The 14,810-nt window shown below is 49.5% G+C and overlaps 1 protein-coding gene across 2 annotated transcripts in view; it reads left to right on the top strand.

Annotated features, from left to right (window-relative positions):
• LOC135556712 (zinc finger protein 609-like) overlaps positions 1–14,810 on the top strand; it is a 648,963-nt gene that overhangs the window by 531,750 nt on the left and 102,403 nt on the right. The gene's annotated exons all lie outside the window — the stretch shown is intronic.

The raw sequence follows: 14,810 nt of genomic DNA, 5'->3' as shown, positions 1-14,810 counted from the left end.
ATGGGCACGCAGGATTACGGATGGGCACGCAGGATTACCGAATGGGCACGCGGGATTACCGAATGGGCACGCAGGATTACCGAATGGGCACGCAGGATTACCGAATGGGCACGCGGGATTACCGAATGGGCACGCAGGATTACCCCCCAGATAGTTTATGATAGTAAAATGTGTAGAATAGCAGAAAATATGCTTCAAAACTGCAACATTTTCTCATAGCCTAGATCCAACCAATTACACTCCAGAATTCTGAGATACTGACCAACCGGAACCTCTATAGGACATCATCAGCCAATCTCTGATGTACTCTGGACAATTAAACCAGTTCACCTTTGGCCCTGATGGACTCAAACATTCTGAGACAGCCATACCATGAGAAAATCCATTGGCTAGAAAGCTATGACGACCTCTTCCCACCAACATTTTCCTGGGATTGAGCAGATCATAGACTGCTAATATAGCTGGATGGAGTGATACTGTACCATCTGGTGAGCATGACTGGAAGTGAACTTGAGCATGACTTTTTGGAGAGACACTTGAAAAGGAAAACTTGCATGCTTTAAACCGGCATTTGAACTGGAGAATACAAGCATTGACTATGATATAATCATACCGCTTGGTGGAGGTACTGTGTACTGTAAATACACTACATGACCAAAAGTATGTGGACACCTGCTCGTCAAACATCTCATTCCAAGAATAGGCATTAATATGGAGTTGGTCCCCCTTTGCAGCAAAACAGCTTCCACTCTTCTGGTAAGGCTTTCTACTAGATGTTGGAACATTGCTGCTATAACAGCTTCCACTCTTCTGGGAAGGCTTTCCACTAGATGTTGGAACATTGCTGCTATAACAGCTTCCACTCTTCTGGGAAGGCTTTCTACTAGATGTTGGAACATTGCTGCTATAACAGCTTCCACTCTTCTGGGAAGGCTTTCCACTAGATGTTGGAACATTGCTGCTATAACAGCTTCCACTCTTCTGGGAAGGCTTTCCACTAGATGTTGGAACATTGCTGCTATAACAGCTTCCACTCTTCTGGGAAGGCTTTCCACTAGATGTTGGAACATTGCTGCTATAACAGCTTCCACTCTTCTGGGAAGGCTTTCTACTAGATGTTGGAACATTGCTGCTATAACAGCTTCCACTCTTCTGGGAAGGCTTTCCACTAGATGTTGGAACATTGCTGCTATAACAGCTTCCACTCTTCTGGGAAGGCTTTCTACTAGATGTTGGAACATTGCTGCTATAACAGCTTCCACTCTTCTGGGAAGGCTTTCCACTAGATGTTGGAACATTGCTGCTATAACAGCTTCCACTCTTCTGGGAAGGCTTTCCACTAGATGTTGGAACATTGCTGCTATAACAGCTTCCACTCTTCTGGGAAGGCTTTCTACTAGATGTTGGAACATTGCTGCTATAACAGCTTCCACTCTTCTGGGAAGGCTTTCTACTAGATGTTGGAACATTGCTGCTATAACAGCTTCCACTCTTCTGGGAAGGCTTTCCACTAGATGTTGGAACATTGCTGCTATAACAGCTTCCACTGATTCTGGGAAGGCTTTCTACATAGATGTTGGAACATTGCTGCTATAACAGCCGATTCGACAAAACTTTCTGAAGCTCCCAACGAACAATTGTGCTTTCCAGAGGAGCTTTGAAGTTGGAACATTGCTGCTATAACAGCTTCCACTCTTCTGGGAAGGCTTTACTACTAGATGTTGGAACATTGCTGCTATAACAGCACTTCCACTCTTCTGGGAAGGCTTTCTACTAGATGTTGGAACATTGCTGCTATAACAGCTTCCACTCTTCTGGGAAGGCTTTCTACTATGGAGATGTTGGAACATTGCTGCTATAACAGCTTCCACTCTTCTGGGAAGGCTTTCTACTAGATGTTGGAACATTGCTGCTATAGCACACCTTTGTACTTCCACTCTTCTGGGAAGGCTTTCCACTAGATGTTGGAACATTGCTGCTATAACAGCTTCCACTCTTCTGGGAAGGCTTTCCACTAGATGTTGGAACATTGCTGCTATAACAGATTCCACTCTTCTGGGAAGGCTTTCCACTAGATGTTGGAACATTGCTGCTATAACAGCTTCCACTCTTCTGGGTAAGGCTTTCTACTAGATGTTGGAACATTGCTGCTAAGGATGAAACTTGTGGAGCTTCACTCTTCTGGGTCTTGGCTTTCTTGTTGGAACTGGTTATAAGGGCTTTATTTTTACTATCTTCTGGGAAGGCTTTCTACTAGATGTTGGAACATTGCTGCGGGGACTTTCTTCCATTCAGCGATTAAGAGCATTAGTGAGGTCAGGCACTGATGTTGGGAAATCGATTAGGCCTGGTTCGCAGTCAGCATTCCAATTCATCCCAAAGGTGTTCGATGGGGTTGAAGTCAGGGCTCTGTGCAGGCCTGTCAAGTTCTTCCACGCCGATCTCGACAAACCCATTTCATGAAGCTCCCAAAAGAACAGTTATTGTGCTGTCATTGCTTCATCAGAGGAGCTTTGGAACTTGGTAGTGAGTGTTGCAAGTGATGACAGAAGATTTTTAAGCACTGCACGCTTCTGCACTTTTCGTCGGTCCCATTCTGTGAACTCTGTGTGTTATTTAGGTTCAATCTGGGTGCAACCACTTCAGGGCTGGGCCGTTGTTGCTCCTAGAGCGTTTCCATTTCACAATAACAGCACTTACAGTTGACCGGGGCAGCTCTAGCTGTGGCATAAATTTGATGAACTGACTCGTTGGACTTGTTGGCATCCTATGACCTCATGGTTAGATCCAAATTTAAATTCACTGAGCTCCTCAGTATGGGCCCAATCTACTGTGTTATTTCAATGCTTGGCTATGGAGATTGCATGGCGGTGTGCTGGATTTTGGAATCTACTAATTTGAAGGGGTGTCTACATACTTGTCTTGAGATGTTGCTTCAATATATCCACATAATTTTCCTCCCCTCATGATGCTATCTATTTTGTGAAGTGCACCAGTCCCTCCTGCAGCAAAGCACCCCCACAACATGATGCTGCCACCCTACGTGCTTCACAGTTGGGATGGTGTTCTTTGGCTTTCAAGAGCTTCCCCCTTTTTGAAACCTGGTGCCTTCAATCATCAAGGATGGTCATTATGGCCAAACAGTTCTATTTTTGTTTCATCAGACCAGTGGACATTTCTTCAAAACAGTACGATCTTTGTCCCCATGTGCAGTTGCAAACCATAGTCTGGCTTTTTTATGGCGGTTTTGGAGCAGTGGCTTCTTCCTTGATGCCCTCACGGCCTTTCAGGTTATGTTGATATAGGACTCGTTTTACTGTGGATATAGATACTTTTGTACCTTGTACTATTTATACTTGGTGTACTATTGTTTGTACAGATGATCGTGGTACCTTCAGGTGTTTGGAAATTGCTCCCAAGGATGACCCAGACTTGTGGAGGTCCACCTTCCAGGGACACCATTTTTCTGAGGTCTTGGCTGATTTCTTTTGATTTTCCCATGATGTCAAGCAAAGAGGCACTGAGTTTGAAGGTAGGCCTTGAAATACATCCACACCTGGCCCCAATCACCTCCTCCAATTGACTCACATGCTTCTGTCCAGACACCATCTTCTACCTGGCCCCAATCCATGACATCATTTTCTGGAATTTTGCAAGCTGTTTAAAGGCACAGTCAACTTAGTGTATGTTAATCTTCTGACCCACTGGAATTGTGATAAAGTGAATTATAAATGAAATCAGTCTAAACAACTTTGGGAAAAATCACTTGTGTCATGCACAAAGTAGATGTCCTACCGATTTGCCAAAACTATAGTTTGTTAACAAGAAATTTGTGGAGTGGTTGAAAAGGGACACCATCTGTAGTTTTAATGACTCCAACCTAAGTGTATGGCCCCAAACTTCAGACTGCAACTGTATATATATATATATATCTGTAGTTCTGCCCTCACCTGGTGCCATTCCACCTCATCCAGGGACACCATCTGTAGCTCTGCCCTCACCTGGCCCCAATCCACCTCCAGTACCAGTCAAATCCACCTTGGACACACCTACTTGTTCAATCCACCTCGGGCTTTTCTTTATTTTTACTACCTGGCCCCAGGGACATATTTTCTACATTGTAGAATAATAGTGGGACTTATAAACTATGAAATAACATATGGAATCATGTAGTAACAAAAATATATATTTTCATTTTTGAGATTCTTCAAAGTAGCCACCCTTTTCCTTGATGACAGCCTTGCAGACTCTTGGCATTCTCTCAACCAGCTTCACCTGGAATGCTTTTCCAACAGTCTTGAAGGAGTCCCCATATATGCTCCAGAGCACTTGTTGGCTGCTTTTCCTTCACTCTGCGGTCCCAACTCGTCCCAAACCATCTCCAATTGGGTTGACCTGGTCGGGCATCCGATTGTGGAGGCCAGGTCCTCTGATGTAGCACTCTATCACTCTCCTTCTTGGTCAAATAGCCCTCACACCGCCTGGACACCATCTGTGTGTTGGCCCCGCGCTCAGCATGTGATAGTCCCACACCTGCAAACCAGATGGGATGGCGTAGCATCCGCTGCTCCAGAATGCTGTGGTAGCCATGCTGGTTAAGTATGCCTTGATCCGATTCTAAATAAATCACTGATAGCATCCCCCAGGGACACCATCAGGGACACCATGTACCTGCCTCCCTGGCCCCGCTCAGCATCCTCCATCTGTAGCTTCACCTGGCCCCGCTCAGCATCCGACTCCTCCAGGGACACCATCTGTAGCTCTGCCCTCACCTGGCCCCGCTAGATCCAACCCTCCAGGGACACCATCTGTGCTCTGCCCTCACCTTCATCATCCGACTCCTCCAGGGACACCATCTGTAGCTCTGCCCTCACCTTTCCCCTCTGTAGCTCTGCCCTCACTCTCCTCCAGGGACACCATTTCTGCCCTCACCTGGCCCCGCTCAATCCGACTCCTCCAGGGACACCATCTGACCTGGCCCCGCTATTCCTGGGACACCATCTGTAGGTTGGCCCCGCTCAGCATCCGACTCCTCCAGACACCATCTGTAGCTCTGCCCTCACCTGGCCCCGCTGCATCCGACTCCTCCAGGGACACCATCTGTATCTGCCCTCACCTGGCCCCGCTCAGCATCCGAACACCATCTGATTTGGCCCCGCTCAGCATCCGACTCCTCCAGGGACACCATCTGTAGCTCTGCCCTCACTGGCCCCGCTGCATCCGACTCCTCCAGGGACACCATCTGTATTTACCTGGCCCCGCTGCATCCGACTCTCCAGGGACACCATTGTAGCTCTGCCCTAAATGGGACACCATTGTCCTTTGGCAGCAGCATCCTGACTCCTCCTGGGACACCATCTGTAGCTCTGCCCTCACCTGGCCCCGCTCAGCATCCGACTCCTCCAGGGACACCATCTGTAGCTCTGCCCTCACCTGGCCCCGCTCAGCATCCGACTCCTCCAGGACACCATCTGGCTCTGCCCTCACCTGGCCCCGCTCAGCATCCGACTCCTCCAGGGACACCATCTGTAAACCTGGCCCCGCTCAGCATCCGACTCCTCCAGGGACACCATCTGTAGCTCTGCCCTCACCTGGCCCCGCTCAGCATCCGACTCCTCCAGGGACACCATCTGTAGCTCTGCCCTCATGTCCGACTTAAAGTAATGATGGACCAGTATGCCCTCAAGCATCCGACTCCTCCAGGGACACCATCTGTAGCTCTGCCCTCACCTGGCCCCGCTCAGCATCCGACTTCCAGGGACACCATCTGTAGCTCTGCCCTTCACCTGGCCCCGCTCAGCATCCGACTCCTCCAGGGACACCATCTGTAGCTCTGCCCCTACCTGGCCCCGCTCAGCATCCGACTCCTCCAGGGACACCATTATCTTCTGCATCCCCATCCTCCAGGGACACCATCCACCTGCCCTGTCCGACTCCTCCAGGGACACATCTGTAGCTCTGCCCTCATTGGCCCCGCTCAGCATCCGACTCCTCCAGGGACAGAACCTGGAAAGAAATTCCTGCTATTTAACATTTAACAATCTGGCACTGCCCTCACCTGTTAATCCGACCTGGGACACCATCTGTATCTGCCCTCACCTGGCCCCGCTCAGCATCCACCTCCAGGGACACCATGGTTGAAAGGCCCCGCTCAATCCGACCAAATGTTTGCAAACCTGGCCCCGCTCAGCATCCGAAGGGACAATCTGTAGGTGGCTCCGACTTTGACAGAATCTAAAATCTAAAATATATACTTTGATTTGTTTAGGGACACTTTTTCTGCCCTCACCTAGCATCCGATTCCATACACCATTGTATCTGCCCTCACCTGGCCCCGCTCAGCATGTCCTCCAGGGATCTGTAGTCTGCCCTCACCTGGCCCCGCTTATCCTCCAGGGACAATGTTGAAAATCCGACTCCTCCAGGGACACCATCTGTAGCTCTGCCCTCACCTGGCCCCGCTCAGCATCCTCCTCCAGGGAATCTGAGCTAGGTGTCCGTCCTCCAGGGACACCATCTTTCTGCCCTCACCTGGCCCCGCTCAGCATCCGTCCTCCAGAAATAATCTGTACTTGCCCTCAAAGCATCCGACTCCTCCAGGGACACCATCTGTTTCCAGGGACACCATCCCTTTGTCATTATGGGACACCATCTGTATCTGCCCTACCTGGCCCCGCTCAGATTGATGAGGGACACCATCTTGTTTTTATTTAACACCATCTGTATCTTCATTTCATTTTTAAGGGACACCATCTGCCCCCTCACCTGGCCCCAATCCACCTCCTCCAGGGACACCATCTGTAGCTCTGCCCTCACCTGGCCCCGCTCAGCATCCGACTCCTCCAGGGACACCATCTGTAGCTCTGCCCTCACCTGGCCCCGCTCAGCATCCGACTCCTCCAGGGACACCATCTGTAGCTCTGCCCTCACCTGGCCCCAATCCACCTCCTCCAGGGACACCATCTGTAGCTCTGCCCTCACCTGGCCCCGCTCAGCATCCGACTCCTCCAGGGACACCATCTGTAGCTCTGCCCTCACCTGGCCCCGCTCAGCATCCGACTCCTCCAGGGACACCATCTGTAGTTCTGCCCTCACCTGGCCCCGCTCAGCATCCGACTCCTCCAGGGACACCATCTGTAGCTCTGCCCTCACCTGGCCCCGCTCAGCATCCGACCTCCTCCAGGGACACCATCTGTAGCTCTGCCCTCACCTGGCCCCGCTCAGCATCCGACTCCTCCAGGGACACCATCTGTAGCTCTGCCCTCACCTGGCCCCGCTCAGCATCCGACTCCTCCAGGGACACCATCTGTAGCTCTGCCCTCACCTGGCCCCGCTCAGCATCCGACTCCTCCAGGGACACCATCTGTAGCTCTGCCCTCACCTGGCCCCGCCAGCATCCGACTCCTCCAGGGACACCATCTGTAGCTCTGCCCTCACCTGGCCCCGCTCAGCATCCGACTCCTCCAGGGACACCATCTGTAGCTCTGCCCTCACCTGGCCCCGCTCAGCATCCGACTCCTCCAGGGACACCATCTGTAGCTCTGCCCTCACCTGGCCCCGCTCAGCATCCGACTCCTCCAGGGACACCATCTGTAGCTCTGCCCTCACCTGGCCCCGCTCAGCATCCGACTCCTCCAGGGACACCATCTGTAGCTCTGCCCTCACCTGGCCCCGCTGCCCGACTCCTCCAGGGACACCATCTGTAGCTCCCTCACCTGGCCCCGCTCAGCATCCGACTCCTCCAGGGACCTGGCCCCGGCCCCGCTCAGCATCCGACTCCTCCAGGGACACCATCTGTAGCTCTGCCCTCACCTGGCCCCGCTCAGCATCCGACTCCTCCAGGGACACCATCTGTAGCTCTGCCCTCACCTGGCCCCGCTCAGCATCCGACTCCTCCAGGGACACCATCTGTAGCTCTGCCCTCACCTGGCCCCGGGACACCATCTGTAGCATCCGACTCCTCCAGGGACACCATCTGTAGCTCTGCCCTCACCTGGCCCCGCTCAGCATCCGACTCCTCCAGGGACACCATCTGTAGCTCTGCCCTCACCTGGCCCCGCTCAGCATCCGACTCCTCCAGGGACACCATCTGTAGCTCTGCCCTCACCTGGCCCCAATCCACCTCCTCCAGGGACACCATCTGTAGCTCTGCCCTCACCTGGCCCCGCTCAGCATCCGACTCCTCCAGGGACACCATCTGTAGCTCTGCCCTCACCTGGCCCCGCTCAGCATCCGACACCATCTGCATCCTCCAGGGACACCCTGTAGCTCTGCCCTCACCTGGCCCCGCTCAGCATCCGACTCCTCCAGGGACACCATCTGTAGCTCTGCCCTCACCTGGCCCCGCTCAGCATCCGACTCCTCCAGGGACACCATCTGTAGCTCTGCCCTCACCTGGCCCCTGTAGCTCAATCCGACTCCTCCAGGGACACCATCTGTAGCTCTGCCCTCACCTGGCCCCGCTCAGCATCCGACTCCTCCAGGGACACCATCTGTAGCTCTGCCCTCACCTGGCCCCGCTCAGCATCCGACTCCTCCAGGGACACCATCTGTAGCTCTGCCCTCACCTGGCCCCGCTCAGCATCCGACTCCTCCAGGGACACCATCTGTAGCTCTGCCCTCACCTGGCCCCGCTCAGCATCCTCCTCCTCCAGGGACACCATCTGTAGCTCTGCCCTCACCTGGCCCCGCTCAGCATCCGACTCCTCCAGGGACACCATCTGTAGCTCTGCCCTCACCTGGCCCCGCTCAGCATCCGACTCCTCCAGGGACACCATCTGTAGCTCTGCCCTCACCTGGCCCCGCTCAGCATCCGACTCCTCCAGGGACACCATCTGTAGCTCTGCCCTCACCTGGCCCCGCTCAGCATCCACCTCCTCCAGGGACACCATCTGTAGCTCTGCCCTCACCTGGCCCCAATCCACCTCCTCCAGGGACACCATCTGTAGCTCTGCCCTCACATGGCCCCAATCCACCTCCTCCAGGGACACCATCTGTAGCTCTGCCCTCACCTGGCCCCAATCCACCTCCTCCAGGGACACCATCTGTAGCTCTGCTCTCACCTGGCCCCAATCCACCGACTCCTCCAGGGACACCATCTGTAGCTCTGCCCTCACCTGGCCCCGCTCAGCATCCGACTCCTCCAGGGACACCATCTGTAGCTCTGCCCTCACCTGGCCCCGCTCAGCATCCGACTCCTCCAGGGACACCATCTGTAGCTCTGCCCTCACCTGGCCCCGCTCAGCATCCGACTCCTCCAGGGACACCATCTGTAGCTCTGCCCTCACCTGGCCCCGCTCAGCATCCGACTCCTCCAGGGACACCATCTGTAGCTCTGCCCTCACCTGGCCCCGCTCAGCATCCGACTCCTCCAGGGACACCATCTGTAGCTCTGCCCTCACCTGGCCCCGCTCAGCATCCGACTCCTCCAGGGACACCATCTGTAGCTCTGCCCTCACCTGGCCCCGCTCAGCATCCGACTCCTCCAGGGACACCATCTGTAGCTCTGCCCTCACCTGGCCCCGCTCAGCATCCGACTCCTCCAGGGACACCATCTGTAGCTCTGCCCTCACCTGGCCCCGCTCAGCATCCGACTCCTCCAGGGACACCATCTGTAGCTCTGCCCTCACCTGGCCCCGCTCAGCATCCGACTCCTCCAGGGACACCATCTGTAGCTCTGCCCTCCCTGGCCCCGCTCAGCATCCACACCATCTCCTCCAGGGACACCATCTGTAGCTCTGCCCTCACCTGGCCCCAATCCACCTCCTCCAGGGACACCATCTGTAGCTCTGCCCTCACCTGGCCCCGCTCAGCATCCGACTCCTCCAGGGACACCTTTGCAGCCTGTGTCTGTAGTGGTATACTAGGACATAACAAATGTCAAATGTTCCTTTGTCTCTGTATAAATCCAGATGTATTGCATTTAGAGTCTAGAGACAGACAACAGAAAGACACGGTTATGGTTCAGCAGAATTCAAACGTTACTATGCTTATGCAAGTCGTCCTAGTTCTAAAATCTAGATCCATAGAAAATACTAAACAGTTATATATATTGAATAATCGGCTCATACTCACTCTGTCTCTGTTCCTTTATCAGAAGTGTGTACTCCTTCCCCACCTGCAGAGGACAACAGTAAAAAACAGGAGTTTATCGCCCCCTTGTGCTCTGTGCCATCAAGATATAACGTTTAATATCAAAATATGAGGCTTCACCCCAAAATATCAGGTTTAATCCCAAAATAAAATATGAGGTTTAATCCCAAAATATGATGTTTAATCCCAAGATATGAGGGTTGTCTTTTACCTTTGAGTTTGTTGTGCAGAGTCAGACTCATGCAGCTCTCCAGCTCCAGACTGTTGTTTACAAGCATCCAGCTCTACCTTCAACAGATAACCAGTATATTGTCTGACTCTGCTCAGCTCTACCTTCAACAGATAACCAGTATATTGTCTGACTCTGCTCAGCTCTACCTTCAACAGATAACCAGTATATTGTCTGACTCTGCTCAGCTCTACCTTCAACAGATAACCGGTATATTGTCTGACTCTGCTCAGCTCTACCTTCAACAGATAACCAGTATATTTCCTGACTCTGCTCAGCTCTACCTTCAACAGATAACCAGTATATTGTCAGACTCTGCTCAGCTCTACCTTCAACAGATAACCAGTATATTTCCTGACTCTGCTCAGCTCTACCTTCAACAGATAACCAGTATATTTCCTGACTCTGCTCAGCTCTACCTTCAACAGATAACCAGTATATTGTCTGACTCTGCTCAGCTCTACCTTCAACAGATAACCAGTATATTTTCTGACTCTGCTCAGCTCTACCTTCAACAGATAACCAGTATATTTCCTGACTCTGCTCAGCTCTACCTTCAACAGATAACCAGTATATTGTCTGACTCTGCTCAGCTCTACCTTCAACAGATAACCAGTATATTGTCTGACTCTGCTCAGCTCTACCTTCAACAGATAACCAGTATATTGTCTGACTCTGCTCAGCTCTACCTCTGTACTGGCCCAGTGCAGAAGAAGGTTCTGAATCTCTTCCCTGAGGAAGAAAATATGTATTAGTAATGTTATGGTTATAAGCACAGACAGTCAGGGATGTATATTTGTACAAGCTCAGGGTATCATGTAGTGTACACATCACGGAAGGTGCGTACTCACTTGTTTCTCTGCCCCTCTCTGTCTGAAGTGACTCAACCTCCACCATCAGCTGTCCTTTTCTTGAAGCTGGAGTCGACATATTACACATCAACGGTTTTTAATAGTACAGACAGCACAATAATGCTAATCTGAATCAAATCAAATGTATTTATGTAGCCCGTCGTACATCAGCTGATATCTCAAAGTGCTGTACAGAAACCCAGCCTAAAACCCCAAACAGCAAGCAATGCAGGTGTAGAAGCACGGTGGCTAGGAAAAACTCCCTAGAAAGGCCAAAACCTAGGAAGTAACCTAGAGAGGAACCAGGCTATGAGGGGTGGCCAGTCCTCTTCTGGCTGTGCTGAATGAGTTTAATGTGGCCCCAATGGTACATAATATGGTACATAATGAATCATGTTATTGATTGATTGATTGGTTGGTTGGTTGGTTGGTCGAGACATCTTAATGGATGGATGGATGTCTAACAGGATACATTAGATATGATGTTACTAAATCGCCAGGGTTGTTCTCTCTTGTGCATGATTTTCTAAGCGTAAAAGTGTCAGACATTTTGTGTGTTTGCTTTTTCAAGGAGAGGCACAGATTAGCCTTTTCTTGATCACATGAATGAGTAGTTATTTGAGATGCATGATCTAGATCAGTGACACTACGCAGAGCCTTTCTCAGGCCAATCCTTTTCAATTCTGTGATAAAGTGTGTGGTGATGTTTTGCCAGTGCCATATCTCCAAACGTGCATCACATCTACTCATTAGTCTATTCCTCCCTCCTCTCACTTGAGCTGACAGCATATCTACCTCAGTTCTGTCACTTCCTGCTCCTGTCCTTCATCCCCGCACAATAGCGCTCAGCAACATCCCTCTTCTCTCCAATCAGCTGGCTGCGCCCGGTCCCCAGAGCTACGATCTGATTGGTGTGGATGACTCTCTCCGCCCCTAGCTCCTGCAGCTGAGCCAATGAGAACTCCAGCCTCTGTTAGGTCATCTCAAGCTGTGATGTCACCTTTTCATTCATCTGAAGACCATGTCATAGACAAATCTATGATTATGCTCATATTTGAACAGGCATAAGAAGAAGAATTTATTGTCAATTTTCACAGTCCAGTCACATGCCACAATCCATAACCCACCAGTATCCATTCATATCTCCCACGTCTCTCACGGTCATTAGTTCCTCCTTCATCTGCAGTCTCCTGCCCCTGCCTGTTGGTGTGGGCCTTGGTCTCAGCCAGCTGGTTGCTGAGCTCACACACCTGTCCCTCTGGGTCCTCTCCAACTGCAGCTTCAGACTCCGAGTGGGGTTGTCTTTAACCAAGCCTGTACAAAATAGTTTTTGTTCAATGAGGTTACTTTGAAATGCAGTAGTTGTACAATGTTCCTCTCGGTAAATCTTGTTGTGTAACAGGTAAGGTTTTTCTCAGTGACTTGTTGTTAGCTCTTGAGGCTGTAGGTTTAATAACGTTCCCCCTCTCCAGACTTGATCTCATTTGTAATATGTTAATTTACAGCTGAAGGACCTTTTTAATGTAAACATTCAAGCATACCCTTCAATTGCACATGTACAGTGCACTCTGAAAAGTATTCAGACCCTTTGACTTTAAAAAAATATTTTTTCCCCCCTCATCAATCTACACACCATAACCCGTAATGTCGAAGTAAAAACAGGTTATTAGATTTTTTAAAACATTTATTAAAAATGAAACAGAAATATCTTATTTACATAAGTATTCAGACCCTTTGCTATGAGACAGTATATTGAGCTCTTGTGCATCCTGTTTCCATTGATCATCCTTGAGATGTTTCTACAAGTTGATTGGAGTCCACCTGGGGTAAATTAAATTGATTGGACATGATTTGGAAAGGCACACACCTGTCTATATAAGGTCCCACAGTTGACAGTGCATGTCAGAGCAAAAACCAAGCCAATGAGGTCGGAGGAATTGTCCGTAGAGCTACGAGACAGGATTGTGTCGAGGCACAGATCTGGAGAAGGGTACCAAAAAAGTTTGAAACACAATTGTCATACTTGACTAAAGATAAAGATACCTTAATAGGACATTTTGTAAAGTAAAAGTAAATATAGTCAAAAATACCAGGCTGTATCACATCCGGCCATGATTGGGAGTCCCATAGGGCGCCGCACAATTGGCCCAGTGTCGTCCGGGTTTGGACGGAGTAGGCCGTCATTGTAAATAAGAATTTGTTCTTAACTGACTTGCCTAGTTAAATAAAGGTTAAATTTAAAAAATGTAATAAAAATCAATAGTAAAGTACAGATACCCCCAAAAAACTACGTAAGTATTACTTGAAAGTATTTTGACTTAAGTACTTTACATCACTGGTAAAGGGTCTGAATACTCATGTAAATGTAATATTTCAAGGTTTTTATTTTTAATACATTTGCAAAACTATTCTAAACCTGTTTTTGCTTTGTCATTATGGGGTATTGTGATGTCATTATGGGGTATTGTGATGTCATTATGGGATATTGTGATGTCATTATGGGATATCGGGTGTAAATTCGTGATGGGAAAACTATTGAATCCATTTTAAAATAAGGCTGTAACGTAACAAAATGAAGGAATCTGAATACTTTTCCAATGCACTGATAACATAATGCTTGTTGTTTATGTTTGTTGTTATTCTATTCGTATCCTAGCCAGCAATAATTGCCCCTCGTGGATTAATACAGTTTATTAAAGCTAATTGAATTGACGATCTCCTAAGGAACACTTTGCCATGAATGCCATTCTTAACAGCTTAGTCATCATCCTCACTTGTCTTGCAGTTCTCCTCCTCCTCCTGCTGCTCAACAGCACTCACTGCATCTGCCAGCTGCTGTAGGACACACCAGAGTGGGTGAGGAAAAGGACAGAAAGAAGACAAAAGAGTCACAAAAATGGGGAGCCACAAATACCAGTATCACTCATAGAAGTATTTCAATAATGAAGAAGAACGTACTTATGCCAGCACTGATCCCCCTTCCCGTGTGTTTCATCTCCAGTATCTGTGCAGTACTACCACTGTGCTGCAGCTGTGTGTCTCTGTTCTTCAGCGGGTCTGTCTGACTGTGTAGACGTCCACGGGCCTCTGCTCTCACCTGGTGCTCATTGTGTACAGGGACTTGTATTATAGCACAGTTACTTGCTACTGTCAACAGGACAGTGAGGCAACACTGCAAGCCACTGACTGAGTCCAAAATGGAATGGGACACTGACATCAACACTTTGAGACAATATCAGTTGTTTGTTGCACATACATCTCTGTATTTAGTTATATAGCCTTTCTCTCATTCACACCATGTTGTTTGTGGCTTTATAGGTATTTTATCAACCAAACATCACATCCTATATTTACTCCATAAAAATTACGTACAACTGTGATTACTTTATTTAGAAATGTGTATGGAATTTGTGCGACCCGAGCTCATGCTACTGAAACGAAGCTAACCATTCAACCAAGGAACCTTTATTTAATACATTTCGTGGACAACAGTTCAAAGCCTAAATTAAAACCGCCGTTATACGGAATATCACAGAAGGTATGCTAATTTCTCCATGAAACAATAAGGCATGTATTGCCATTCTGAATGAGAAAATGAGAAGTCAAGAGGCCATGTTTTAGCTAACGTTAGCCAGAGC

This window comes from Oncorhynchus masou, chromosome 15 (genome assembly GCF_036934945.1).
Source record: "Oncorhynchus masou masou isolate Uvic2021 chromosome 15, UVic_Omas_1.1, whole genome shotgun sequence".
Lineage (NCBI taxonomy): Eukaryota > Metazoa > Chordata > Actinopteri > Salmoniformes > Salmonidae > Oncorhynchus > Oncorhynchus masou.
This window is presented reverse-complemented; position numbering and strand designations above follow the sequence as displayed.